Source organism: Lepidochelys olivacea, assembly GCF_965140295.1.
Source record: "Lepidochelys olivacea isolate rLepOli2 genome assembly, chromosome: 1".
Lineage (NCBI taxonomy): Eukaryota > Metazoa > Chordata > Testudines > Cheloniidae > Lepidochelys > Lepidochelys olivacea.
Genome location: NC_140411.1, coordinates 300,325,132 through 300,340,442, shown reverse-complemented (window position 1 = coordinate 300,340,442; position 15,311 = coordinate 300,325,132). Strand labels below are relative to the sequence as shown.

The 15,311-nt window shown below is 40.2% G+C and overlaps 1 protein-coding gene across 3 annotated transcripts in view; it reads left to right on the top strand.

The window, feature by feature from the left end:
* Positions 1–15,311, top strand: part of CNTN1 (contactin 1) — a 438,772-nt gene that overhangs the window by 153,748 nt on the left and 269,713 nt on the right. The window contains exon 3 of one of the 3 annotated variants that reach the window (XM_084625046.1): positions 14,017–14,123. The exons of the other annotated variants lie outside the window; for them this stretch is intronic. The gene's annotated coding sequence lies outside the window, so the exon portion shown is untranslated. The remainder of the gene's footprint in view (positions 1–14,016; positions 14,124–15,311) is intronic. 3 annotated transcript variants of the gene reach the window in all.

Genomic DNA, 15,311 nt, shown 5'->3' with positions numbered 1-15,311 from the left:
GTAGCATGGATCGAGGGGGAAGAGAGTTTGTGCAGAACAGTCTTTGAACTCTTTTTCAATGTTTTAGGCCCAGACAAATTTTTTAAATTAACTATATAAATACTTAGCTGAAGCATATATAGGTGAAAAGCAATCTTGTCGCACTGTATATTGAGTCCACTGTAAGGAAATGCTATTCTCAAACTCTCCTCTAATATCTGGGTTTCTTTGTACTCGAGTTGTGATGAATGAAGTCCTTGCTCTGCACATGTGCCTGAAGATTCCAGTATTGCAGCAGAGCACGTGGTACAGTTTGTTTTCTCCCAACATCAGTTTAGAGGGATTTTTAGATGTGACCTTCTTTATATAATTGTTGAGAATGCACATTTCAAAAATATGCCTTGGTACCAGAAAGAGGGAATATGAAGACACAAGATATTTAAATAATCTATGTATCCATTTATTTATGTTCATGTTTTCAATAGCAACGAGTGCTGGAGGTGGACATGTCACAAACATCAGTGTATTATACAGGATTTGTCTTTGTTGTTGTTGTCCAGGCTGCACTTGAGTGGCCTCATTTTCTGAGAACAACATAGTTCTACCCTATAACTCTGTAATGTTCAGTGGGGTTTATGGTCTAACCTCCCAGTGGTTCCGATACAGTTTCTTCTGCTTGGAGAACATTTTGTCCCCCTCACCATGCTCTTGATCCCACTTTGCTATTAAAATCATACTGTTCCTGTTTAATAAAATGATATAGTGTTCACTAATGTGTCAGCTTGTTCTTCCTGAGCCAGCTTTTTTTGACCATATAATAAACAGAGCTAATATTTAAGGACCAAATTCCTCCCTCACTTTCACACCCTTCCACACCTAGTCATGGGGGTTGCCTAAGTTCTTAAACAGACTTTGGGCCTAAGGCTGCAAAGATCTAATTTCAAACTCTGGCCACAATGTAATGGTCTGTATCGCTAGTGTCAGTGTTACTTGTTTGTCCAATATGCTTCATGATGTATGGCAGCACATTTATGATTATTAAGAAATGAAAGGATAACTCCCACAGCCTTCCAATGAATTCTTGTACTCCTGATGTTGTAGAGCATTACAGTCTTTCAAGAGTCACAAAGTGTAAGCATTCTGAAATACTCTGGTCAAATCAGAACTGTATGGAAGCTATTATTATTCAGAATAATCCTCTCCTTCTGAATGGACCAGATATCTTGGGACATTACTCATAATACCCTCTGACAGGAATAGAAATCTTCTGGATTCTCATACCTTCCGGTTCTATGCCCTGGATTTCATGGGACTGTCCTCTTTGACACCCACTCCCCCATTCCGTGAGTCTCAGTTGAAGAGCAGTTTGCCTTAGGCCCTCTGTTTGAGAGAGTCCCGAAACCAACTGGCATTGAATCTGGTGCACAGGGTCACAGCACCATTCAGCTTTGACCTAGTTGCCTCTCTGTCTTGGCCTGTGGAAGGCCAGGCCATATTTGAATGTGCTAGATTGCAGCTACAATCAAATTTGGCATGTCTGACTCTGCCTCCTTCAGCGGAGGTGTGGATGGGCCAATCCTGAGTGGTGCTGTGCCCTGCTTTAGCAGCTTAAAATGTTGGGAGGTATGCATTATGTATTAGCAGGAAGTACACTTGAAATTGAGCCCAAAGGATGGTGGAATATGGCCAATTCCACTAACTTGAAGACTGATTCCTTTCCTTTGTTCCTACCTAGAGCACACAACAAAAATTGCCTTCATTCTGCAAAGGATAAATTTGGTCTCCCTGATATTTTTTTTAACTTGTGTGCCAGAGGTTCTACATTCTTAAGACAATTTTTAAGGCCATTTTTAACCCTATCATACTTGATACTTTAGAGAATGTGGGTTGAAAAGATACATTTCTCATTTTGAATTTAAGTAATTGCCATTCCTGGGGTTTTTTAAGTGCTAAAGTTGCAGTGCGGTACGGACTTAATTGATTTCACAATACAGTCTCAGTGACATGTCACAGTTCTTTTCACTTCCCTTCAAATACTAGATTATTCTCTGTTACAAGATATATACTTAAAGCTAGTGTTTGAGTTAGTGATTTTTCACAGTGTGTTCCTAATAAGAGATTAGAGACCTAAAAACTTGAGAGCTTTTGGAAGTTGTGTTGGGAACCGATGCCACTGCGGTAATGGCCTAATCCTGTACCTGGTAATAGCACCAGATACAAAAATATTTTCAAGGACAAGCTGCACCTCAGATTTGCTTGTCAGGTGACACAATATGGTTGTCATAAGGCCAAAATGAGCAATCTTTGTAATTTGTGTTTATCTCTGATCTGAAAGGTCTATTGGGTGTGTTACGTGGAAGAGCATATGTTCATACAGAGTTTTGAAGAAGTGGAGATTGTCAAGTCAAAAGCCATTCTCTGATGAGAGTTTCAGAGGGTTCCGTCCTGGAGGTGAACAGAGCCAGAGACTGATTCTGACTGGCAGCTGAGGAAAGAGCAAGGCTTCTGTGTATTTTGACACTTTAGGGACAAGCTACTGATCTGATCTGACCTGCACTTGAAAACAGTGGTTGCTGCTGACTGACAAGCATTACTGACAAGCATGTTTGACATGAGATTGAAAAGTAAATACTGGCCTTCATACATGCTGCCAAGTGCTAGCTGCATCCTATGCTCCATATCATGGAGCAAGTGGACGCACTGCATTTTGGGAAAAAGGAAAGAATGTGTGAGGTGCAGAGCAAAGTCATTGGAGGTATGTAGCAAAATTAGCAGGCCAGACAAGCAGATCATAGCTTTCTTCTGCCATTCAGTGGTATTTCCAAGGGAGTGAAGAAAGCAGGCCCATTTTCATTTTTTAGTCAGTAAGTGCACCTGAGATTTGCAGAGCAGTTGTCAAGGCTGAATCCCAACTCTGTCACTCCAAGTGCAGAAGTGGGGCCCACAAGGATTTTAAAAATTAATACTTACCACTCCAGGCTTGCATTAAACTCCCAAGGTTACAGCTTTTCTCTGACCTTTGCTTGGTAAATGCTGCTACCACCCAAATGCAAAAAAAATCCCTTGGAACCCAGAAAGGAGCAGTTGGGAATTCCTCCATGTGGGATATCCTCAAGCCCTTTCAAACCCCCTGTCCCCCCCCCCACCACCACCCCCACCACCCAGGAAGAGCTGAGAAAGAAAACAAAGGAAATTAGTTGTGGTTACCAGCTAATCAAACAACGTGCACAAACCTCGTAGGACACCAAAAATCAAATCCTGTTCTTAAAAAAGGTAAATTTTATTAAAAACAAAAAGGAAAAAATTACATCTGGAATTTAGGCTTTTTGGTAGATCTTAAAAGAAACAATTACAAAAATTAAGCACCCAAAATAGCTTTATTTGGGTGTTCAGCTTAAAGGTTACAAGTAAACAAAAGCATCTGGGGTTAGCACAGAGGAGTCCACACGCCAATAAGAAATAAAAGAAATAACCCTAATGGTGTCTTTTTAGACATTCCCTAATTTTACCTACATATCTGAGGCTCCAGATAAGTAGGTTTGAGGTATGAATTGATAATCTATAATCATTAAAGCTGGTTACAGCATGACTGCCCGTGTCCCTGCAGCCCAGAGAACAACAGACAAAGGGAAAGTTTCTTTCCCAATTTTAAAATGTTCTAGCCTTTCCATTGGCTCTTTTGGTCAGGTGCATACTTTCTTTTTCTTTATCTGGGGGACTTTTTAACCCTTTACAGGTACAGCAAGTAAAGAACAGCTACCAAGAGGGATTTTACAGCTAACTGGCGGGCTGGGTGTCCATCAAAGGGAGCTATTCTTTCCCCCACCCTTATTTATCACAGCAGTAACTTGTCTGGCAGGCATTAAGTGTGACAGAGTGCTGAGAACCAGCTCCTGTTGAGTTCCTGGGAGTGGGTGGGCGGCCAAAGCTCGCCCACATCTGAAGGCTCTTCCCCCAGACTCAGAGGAGGAGCCGCTGAAATCAGGGATTAAGTAAGGTTGGGGGATAACAAATGATAAAACAGGGATGGGAGTGAGGGTTACAGGGTCAAAAGCTGGGAGCCAGGGGGAGACACCAAGCAGAGAATCAGCACCTATTGATGTCCGTGAGGCGGGCGTGCATCTGAAGGCCCCTCCCGCAGCCTAAGAGGAGAGGCAATGGAACCTGGGATTCAAATAATGATGGGGAGACAACTGATGAATAACAGGGTTGGGAGTGAGGGTCATAGGTATAAAATCAGGGAACCAGAAGGGGACACTGAGCAAAGAACCCCAGTCAGACTGAGAACCAGCAGCTGAACCAACACTCTGGTCATAGTAAATCCAGCTAGTTCCCTGGACAAGGCCTGATTGAGGGAAGCAGTAGCTAATTACTAGATCAGCCTGAGCTAAAGGAGATAATTAGCCCATTAACTGCAAGAGTAGAAAAGGAGCATAGGAAAGAAATGCAAGGGGGAGGAGAGATTTAAAAAAAAGAAAGCGAAGGCTAAGGGAGATTTTTGCATGGAGATCTCTTTTCTCTCTCCTCTCTGGCAAAACAGGTTGATGGTTGCATGTCACTGTAAATAGAATCACTGCACAGGATAGTGAAGGGGTGGTGGTTGTTATAACACCAACTACATGATGATGATTACAGACTAGAGGCATTAGAGCCATTGTGCAGGAAGACAAGCAGATGGCTGCACCTTGTCAGATGAGAAATTAGAGTTCATGTATCTCAACTGGGCTTCTGATGACTCAAACAAATCATCATGGGCTACTGGGATCTACTGGTATTTTGAAACCAGGAATTACAATCAGCTTTGCTCTGATTTGTGTGTGGGTGAGCATGGGAAAACCATTCAAACTCTGAATGGATCATTTCTCCATCTGAAAGGTGGGGATAATTATCCATGCTGCATAGTGCATACATAGGGCCCTTAATTTTCAGTTTTTATTTAATTTTTCTCAGTAATTTATGTGTGTGTACCACAACAACAAAAACAGGTGAAAATCAGTGCAAAAAACTATTAATAAATTTTCTGGATAAATATCTGGGTTTATTTTGGTGGATGGAAAAGGGGCGGGCGAGTATTCAGTAGATTAATGCTTTGAATTCCATTCAGCAGTGTGGTTTCCTGCAGAATTAAAACAGAACTCAAAAGACAATGCCACCTCTGAGTTTAAGAAAATAATACAGCTCTAAGCCCCAAATAAAACTTTTCATTTGAATAAACAGTTTATTGTTGTAGATTTAGAACGATTAGCCTATATATATTTACATTTAAAAATTGGGCCACACCATTTGTAGCACATACACTCAACTTTATCCTTTTCTCCTGTTTTTTTTTTATTTTAAACTTTTGAATACTTCCTTGTGTTCTGAAACTATTCTGATACAGATTTTTGTTTTCTTTCCAGTTTGTGTCAAATCTTTAAACCATTATCTGCTAGCAGCTTGAAATGTGTACGTGGTGGGGGTGAGATTCATCAGTGCATTCAGATGCACACACATGTCAGAGCTTGCGTGCGTGCTTGTTTATTGTGTGTATTTCGTAGGCTAATACATAGCCTTACTTCAGCAGGCAGCTTTACATATGCACACAGACTAATGTATTATCGTAATACATTTATCTCATGCACTGTATTGTATTTTCCTAATAAATCAAGTTATTTTCTAATGCTTTGATTCCTGCCTGCTCCCCATTCTCTGTCTAACCTCCCTGCCACACAGGCTTGCAACCTCCTTATTGTCTTTTACTCCCTAATGTTCCTCCACCCTTTGGTTGCCACTGAATCTTCTTTATTCTCCATCTTCGTTTGTCCCCCATGCTAAACCCTGCCTTGGTCATTGCTCCCCTTGACTTCCGCACCTGCCTCCTTCCTCATTCCAACCAAAGTATTGCAGCTAAAATTACCTTCCTCCTTGCTGCTCTGCTCGTGTCTCTCACTTCTGCAGAACCCTGCACTGCCTGCCCTGTTCCTCCTGCATCAAAGTCAGACTTCTACTCACCTGCAGGGCCCTATCTGCTCTACTCCTGCTTACAACTCCTCCTGCTACCCACCTTGTTCAGACCAAGCTTTTCTCCTCACCAGCCTTTTGTAACTTTCTTCCCACTCCCTTCATTCTGCCATCTGTGCCCCACTTCCTGCTGTGTTGTACAATGGCTCTCTTTTCCCATGCATAGGTGCTGGAACTGGGGGTGCTGCCGCACCTCCTGGCTTGAAGTGGATTCCATTATATTCAGGGTTTACAGTTTGGTTGAAAAGCTCTCAGCACCCCTACTTTAAAAATTGTTCGAGCATCCTTGTTCCCATGTGTCACATGATATCCCTCTCCTCTTTCACATCCTCACCACAGCTTACTCCTCCCAATAGCGTTCACTGTGAGATCCCATAGCTCCAGGTGTACTCTGTGGTCTGAAGTATTCCGGACTGGATTGTAAGCTTCCAGTTTTTATCCAGATCAATAGGGTTTTGCCCACTGACTCCTAGAATACCCCTGAAATAATGGAAATGATTGGCTGTGGTTTTTCAGACTTATCGCATTACTGATAGACAAACAGAGAAATGTCATTAAGTTGAGTGCAAGGCATTGCTTTGCTTAGTCAGTGATACCATTTTTTAGGGTGATGGGAAAAGGCCAACAAGCTGTGTTTTGAGGGAAATGACAGAGGTGGGCGCTTGCTGTCCACAGTTAGGGAGAGCATTCTAGAGGTAAAGGCATGGTAAAGAATGCACGTACTACATGTGGACGATACAAACCAAGCGGTTGGTCATGAGATTTAGGCAGAGTGATCGTGGGGAAGTAGGAAAAGATCAGAGAAATGTGCAGAACTTTTTCATTGAGCGTGGGGAGCTTAAACTTTATGCAGAAGTAAGTATGGCAGAGAACCAGTGAAAGGATTTGAAGAGGTGAGTGATGTGATCAGAGTAACAGTGATTTTCAGATCATTATTTTGGATTGTTTTAGGGAGAACATAATTTCATGCATGTTGCTATCTACTTAGAACTATTTTTTTTTGAAGCAGTAGCAACTTAAATGACATCACTCTACGATCGCTGAAATAAGATTGGAACTAGGGTACAAGGATTGGACTCTTGACTGAAAAATCAGGCAGTGGGCTAAATAAGTCCCATGAAGGAGCACTGGGTCCATTTTTTTGCAGATCTTTCTTTGAAGGGTGGTGCTTGTCTGTCATGCATCCGACGAAGTGGGTATTCACCCACAAACACTTATGTTCCAATACGTCTGTTAGTCTATAAGGTGCCACAGGACTCTTTGCTGCTTTTACAGATCCAGACTAACACGGCTACCTCTCTGATGTTATTACAGTGTTAGCATCACAATAATAAGCAGCAACAAATAGAACACGGAAGAATTACTCTCAGTGCTCCTTGGCTCTGTGTGTATGTATTGAGTTACCAAATGCAGGGTTCCATTTTGAGTGAGTTACAGCTACCACATATTCTTGATCCTTTGGGGCAAAATAACTGTGTGGTGGCTATTTTAACATATTTAGAATATGTGCACAAGTCTTGGCATTTTCCTCAGTTCAGACTATATACAGGATCACTTCATCCGTCACTGAGAGATACAGCAACTGTTTAACAGCACAAAGCAATGCTGCACAACAGTTTAGTACAAAAAGTAAATATATATTTATATAAAATATATTGGAATATTTGAAAGTATTTCAATCCTTGCAAAAATGAAATTGTAAATTAAAAGTAAGTAGAAAAGTTTTTAGAAAAATATAAAAACTATTGAATATCTGAAATATCTCAAGACAGTGACAATATAGTATATTTGTACACTTAAATAGAAAATGCATATTCAAAAAAGTGTTTAAGCAGTAGTACATATGTGTCCCAGCCAGGAATGTTGTTTATGCATTCAACTCTAATGACTGAATTGACAATCTTAGTTCCGTCAACTTCTAAGACTCTAAATAGGGCCTTTATTTACTCATTTATTAGATGCTTGATCCTGGGGACTCCTTCTGATTCCTTTTGGTATCACACTGATTCTGTATGGTGCTTGAGTCCTCAATTTCCATTGAACAATTAGTTTTCTAGAGACCCTTTACATCTCTTTGAGAAATGACTGCATTGGTGGTTTGTTGCATCCAGATAATAAATTAGGATAAAGATGGGATAGTATAACAGTCCTCAGCATGCCACCTGTCCTAGAAATGACTAGTCCTACATGCATAAGTTCCAATTTAACATGTAGAAGAAGGCACCCAGATTTATTTTCGGAAAAGGTAATGTAGTGTGAAGGCTGGGATGATGGATTGTGTACTGGTATACTAAAACTGATGCATGTGATGCAGCAGCAAGAGCAGAGATACTTCTTTGCATTTGTATGTCTAAGTATCTGAACTCCAACAAGATACAATAAAACCATGAGAACCTGATGTACGATGATATGACAGCCTTAGGTTAAAAGATCTGAGGAAAGCAGAAAAAAACAAAAGAAGGTAAGACATCTGAGCTATCTGATCTTCATCTTTAGCATTCTTTGGAATGCTGAAACCAGCTTCCAGTGCTGTTTTGATCAAGGACTATCTCTTACTATATGTATGGGGTTTGTTTTGTTTATTTTTTTACTGTGCCTAGGATGATGGGGCCTCGAGTTGATGGAGACTTTTTGGTAGTGCTGTAGTACAAACAAGACATACTCAGATTCAACAGTAATATTTGGATTCAGTGAGGGCAAATACCCTTGACAGAGCTCTAGGTTACCCAAATTCTAGGCCCCATCCATTCAGATGGGAAGAATCTCAGTATCTGGTGGCCTCGGGGCTGCCCACCAGTCAGCTGCTTCGGTGGCCCCAGAGCTGGCTGCCAGTCGGCTGATCCAGTGGCCCCGCAGCTGGCTGCCAGTCAGCTGCTCCAGTGGCCACTGCTCCAGCAGTCCAGAGCTGACAGCTGCTTCAGCCCTGCCCCAGAAGAAGTCATGGAGGTCCTGGAAAGTCATGGAATCCATGACCCCTTTGACTCAAAAAGTAATAGCAGGTTTTTTTAAAAGCATATCAGAAGCAGGAAGCCTGCTAAACAACCAGTGGAGCCATTGGATGATCGAGATGCTAAAGGAGCACTTAAGGACGTTAAGGCCACTGCGGGGAAACTAAATAAATTCTTTGCATTGATCGTCATGGCTGAGGATGTGAGGGAGATTCCCAAACTTGAGCCATTCTTTTTAGGTGACAAATCTGAGGAACTGTGCAAGATTGAGGTGTCATTAGAGGAGATTTTGGAACAAACTGATAAACTAAACAGTAATAAGGCACCAGGACCAGATAGTATTCACCCAAGAGTTCTGAAGGAACTCAAATGTGAAATTGCAGAACTACTAACTGTGGAATGTAACCTATGATTTAAATAAGCTTCTATATCAGATGACTGGAGGATAGCTAACATGATGCCAATTTTTTAAAAAGGCTCCAGAGGTGATCCTGGCAATTACAGGCCGGTATTTCAGTACCGGGCAAACTAATTGAAAATATATTAAAGAACAGAATTATTGGACACATAGATTAACCTGATTTGTTGGGGAAGAGTTATCATGCTTTTTGTAAAGGGAAATCATGCCTCACCAATCTACTAGAATTCTTTGAGGGGGTCAACAAGCATGTGGACAAGCGTGAGCCAGTGGATATAGTGTATTTTGATTTTCAGAAAGCATTTGACAAGGCCCCTCATCAAAGGCTCTTAAACAAAGTAAGCTGTCATGGGATAAGAGGGAAGGTCCTCATATGGATTGGTAACTGGTTAAAAGATAGGAAACAAAGGGTAGGAATAAATAGTCAGTTTTCAGAGTGGAAAGTGGGAAATAGCAGTGTCCCCCAGAGGTCTGTACAGGGACCGGTTCTATTCAACATAATCATAAATGATCTGGAAAAAAGGGTAGACAGTGAGGTGGCAAAATTTGCAGTTGATACAAAACTAGTCAGGGTAGTTAAGTGCAAAGCAGACACTGAAGAGTTACAAAAGTATCTTACAAAACTGGCTGACTGAGCAACAAAATTGCAGATGAAATTCAATGTTGATAAATGAAAAGTAATGCACATTGGAAAACAGGATCCCAACTATACATATAAAATTAGCTAAATTAGCTGTTATCGCTCAAGAAGAGATTGTGAAGTCATTGTGGCTTGTCAACTGTTGGAAACGGGCCATCCTGATTATCACTACAAAAGGTTTTTTTCTCCTACTGATAATAGTTCACCTTAATTGATCACTCTCGTTACAGTGTGTATGGCAACACCCATTTTTTCGTGTTCTCTCTGTGTATCTTCCTACTGTATTTTCCACTGCATGCATCTGATGAAGTGGGTTTTAGCCCACAAAAGCTTATGCTCAGATAAATTTGTTAGTCTCTAAGGTACCACAAGTACTCCTCGTTCTTTTTTCTCTGAAAACAGGCACTCAATGTGCAGCAGCTATCAAAAAAGCTAACAGAATGTGGGGAATCATCAAGAAATGGATAGATAAGAAGACAGAGAATATCATATTGCCTCTTTATAAATCTATGATGCACCCAAATCTTGAATACTGCATGCAGATGTGGTCACCCCATCTCAAAAAGATATATTGGAATTGGAAAAAGTTCAGAAAAGGGCAATGAAAATATTTAGGGGTATGGGACAGTTTCCATATGGGAAGAGACTAAAAGGACTGGGACTTTTCAGCTTGGAAAAGTGATGACTAAGGGGGGAATATGATAGAGCTCTATAAAATTATGACTGGTGTGGAGAAAGTAAATAATGAAGTGGTATTTACTCCTTCTCATAACACAAGAACTAGGGGTCACCAAATTAAATTAATAGGCAGCAGGTTTAAAAGAGACAAAAGGAAATATTTCTTCACACAACGCATAGTCAACCTATGGAACTCCTTGCTAGAGGATGTTGTGAAGACCAAGACTATATCAGGGTTCAAAAAAGAACTGGATAATTTCATGGAGTATAGGGATAGGACCATTAATGGCTAGTAGCCAGGGAGGGCAGGGATTGTTTCCCTAGCCACTGTTTTGCCAGAAGCTGGGAATGGGCAACGGGGTGGATCTCTTGATGATGATCTGTTCTGTTCATTCCCTCTGGGGCACCTGGCAGAGGCCACTGTTGGAAGACAAGATACTGGGCTAGATGGACCTTTGGTCTGTCCTAATATGGCTGTTGGTATGTTCCTTATATGACAGAATCGTATCCTTGCAGATGACTAATACCTGGATACAGACTTTAAAAACATATTTTCAGTTTTTATATGTAGCTCCTTACATGGTATCTGTATGTATATTTCACAATAATATTTATGACCAGTGTGACTGGCTTTTATTTGAGACCTTCTAGGACATTATTTGGTGAACCAGAATGCATACACCAGACTCATAAGGTCTGTACCTCATTGCCAGTTGGCATTAGGGGGTTCTTGGGTCACATAAAAATTACACAGACACACAAAAATTACAATAAGAAAGCTTATGCTCAAATAAATTGGTTAGTCTCTAAGGTGCCACAAGTACTCCTTTTCTTTTTGCGAATACAGACTAACATGGCTGCTACTCTGAAACCCGTACACAGACAGTGGAATTCCACAAAATATTGGACAGACCGATTGTAGTACCACTTGGAAGAAATTTTGTCAAGACTGTACTGGGACAAAGAGAGAAAGAGGTTTATTCTTGGTATTTTCTGATACAGGGATCATTCTGGTCATGGAATCCAACTCAGATTTCTATTAGGGAAATTTACTTCAGTTCAAGGTATTGCTGTTTGGTCTGGCTTTATTTTTGTAGAATGTTTGGTGGTTCCTACATTGAACTGGAGAATGTAATCATTCTCCTATCTGTATGACTGAGTGATCAAGGTTGGAATTCTGGAAGGAGTCTGTCTGAAACAACATATCTGTCCTGGAGTTCTGCCCACCTATCTATAAAATCATTTACAATATTTTATTATAAATTACTTAAAAAGGCCCCGTGGATTCCCAGTCACAGTTGGGTTAAATATAATAGAAGCCATCAAAGACATTTTAATGGTGACCACTCTATGAACTCTTTTAGTTACAACTCAGATGAAACTGTCATTCTTTCCCATCCAAAAGTCCAAATTATATTGGTTTTGATGGGAAGTATAAGAATGAGCTTTTGGGTTTTGTCTCTGCAGTGATGGTTTATGGTACCCAGGGCGTGCCTTAATAGGAAGGGTCATAAATGAGCACTAAGATCTGTAGTCACAGACCTCATTTTGCATTTCATTTGGGCAACACCCCCCCCCCCCCCCCCGGTTTCCAGGTCTGTTGGAGGTGACAGTGGCCTATCATATACATCATCAGGGAGGACGCATAACTTAACATCCTGAACTGGATTTTTTGGCTGGGGGGTGGGGTGGAAGGTTGACAAGTTTGATATCCGAATCTCCATAGCCCTCATGACAGTGTAGAGAAAGGGTGTATAAGAAAGACTTACAGACTCAAGGTCTGCTCTCAGTTACGTTTCATAGAATCATAGAATTTGTGCAATCCCATTGATGTTAATGGGGTTACATTGGTCAAATGAAAGCAAAACCTAGCCCATATTTTGTGTGTGGACAGGCTCATGCTCTGGTTTGAAGTGAGTTATGAAATCCCTCCACGCATACCTCACAAGCTCTATCTAATTACTTTGTGTGTCAGTCTGGGTTATGGATATTGTACCAAAAGCTGCTATTCTACATCAAAGCAACTGAACTCATTGGAGTTGCATGGAATTTGTACTGCCGTAAACAAGAATAGAATTTGGCCAATGGGGTTCTCAGCTTTCTATGGATATGTGAAAGGTCTGTAGTGATCCCTATGAAGGGTTTGCTACAGCTGTTTTTCACCCCTTCCCTCCCCCACCCCCCAAGAAACCATTGGTGTGGCTCTTAGTAATCTTCGGAACGTTTGTTTTTGAGATGCTGGCAACCTGCAAGTTTCTTACATGGAAGGAGCTTTATTCTGAAAGGTAATTACTTTTGCTTAAGATTGGAAGAAAGAAAGCTGGTAAACTGTGCTGGGAGCTTTTTGTTGAGGTCGCTAGAATGGAAGAAGAGGGAGCATGCTGGAAAGACTTCACAATGTTCCGATCTCTGGATAAGGGTGGAACCACTAGGATGCTGCTCTGTACTGCAGTTTTAATCAAACTGCCAAAAATAAATTACCAGGTGAACTATGATATTCTAAACAAAATGATACATGTGTACAGATTTATATAGCGTGCATGTAATATATGTGTAAAAACAGGATTTCAGTTCGAGATTACTCCTTTTATGAACATTCTGATACATATGGACCATTCATAGTAGTATAGAAAGTAAAATAAAGCTTTAGTGTTCTAGCAGCTGTGTACATTTAGTGGTTTGCTTCTTATATTATTTAGAGTATAAAACAAATGACTGCAGAGAATGTACACTTTGAATAAAAGAACAGATGATGCAGCATTTTATGAAGGGTGAAGAAATGCAGGTCCCATACTCTGCAGTATGTAAATGCCATGCCATGTACATTGGGATTATGCTTGAGTGCTGCCGGGGTGGAAAGTGTGTGTCTGCATCTGATTTTGGTTGGAATATTGTTTGTTGCAGTAACCCAGTTGCCTAGCCTCAATTGTTTTAATGATGAGCTGATCAATATTCCATTACTGGATGTAACCGTGGCTGCAGGAAGTGCCTAGAAGATTTTAATGCATAAATTATGCATTCTGTGCTCATTCTTTAGTCTCCAAGCACAGTGACAGAGATGGTGAAGATGACTGGGATAGTTTTTTGCATAAAGTAACTGCAGTTAAACGCTTCATATTTTCATGCACACAGGCAGCATGGAGTGGGACGGCCTATTTAAGAAGATATAAATCCCTGAGTTTACAGCACAGAATGCTTGATTTGAAAGCATTGCAGCCATGTACAGAGCCAGTTTTCCTGCTGTCTAACCTGTTTTCCACAGAAGGTTGGCTGAGGGATGCTAACGGCTGTGCTTTGCTCTGAGGTCACAGCTTGAAGTCTTTTTTTTTTTTTTAATTTGCTTTCTGCCGCAGGAGAGGATCTGTGAATTCTATTGGTGCAGCCATCATTGAATTTTCAAAAATATAAACTTGGACTAGTTATTATGAACAAAAGGACATGAAGGAACTCACCTTCTCAGGTAAACAGAGTATTTTTTTCTGTTGGTTTGATTGAAGAAACTGGAGTGTGCTGAGGCAGGGTTATGTGGTGACACCGACACAGATCTCTGTACTGGAATGCAGAGTCAGGTTTCTCAAATGGTTGTTGCTGAATGTATCCTACTAATATGATTTTTTTAAAATGACTGTTATTGTGAGTGAATGTTTTATACTTTTTGCATATTGCAGTTTATATAGGAGTATATATTGGTGACCAATTTGTATCTTCTGTAGATGACTGCATCATGGGGAGGGGCTGTACAGTAACCAAGCTTAATCCATAAAAATAAAGTGATCTATTTCATTAGTGGTCCTGGCAGGAAAATGACAGTGGAGTTTCATTGATATTTATTCCAATTTCTGTGCATTTACTATTACACTTTTTATTTGACTATTGTTTGCAAATGTATCTGGGATGTGAGATAGAAGGATCCACTCCCAGACTGTCCTGTAAATGATTGAGATGATTAAAGTGCTAAATCTTGGCTAAAAGTAGTGTCTGTCATACAGTACAGAAACAAATCTGTCCGTATTGTCCTTCATAATACTCCATGCTGTCTGACAGTTTACATCCTCTGAGATCTATTTATAGTGACTTAATTTGCTGGAACTACGTATTCTTGACAAGAAATACGGGATTAAAAAGCATATAGAATCTTTACATTTGCACACAACATACAAATTGTAAAATGTTTGTAATGTCTTTATAATTAATCTAGAAGTACAATATAGCAACCATCATTCTGAGGTACAAGAGTACAACCAGTTTATACAATTCTTGCTTATTAAACCAAATTTTCCAGTACAGGAAATGCTTTAAATGTTTGTATAATTTCTAAATATTTTTGTATATTTAAGTGTTGAACTTCTGTGTTTTGGAGGAAATGGGCTCAAATGAAATGCAAATAACTTGTAAAGACGTATCCAAAATTTTTTACATAGAAATATTTTTTCTGAATTACAGGTACTGAAAGACCTAACAGATAATTTAATAAATCTGAAAGCTATGTCATATGAATTGCTGAGGAGCTAGTTAGTGCCATCTGTATTGCGTTTAAAAAAAAAAAGGCAACAGAAATGCCATGTATTATATTTCTTCAGATAAATAACATTGCCTCTGAAATTACATTATTATTTAACAGTGTCGCAGTAGCACTTGTAGGCTCCAA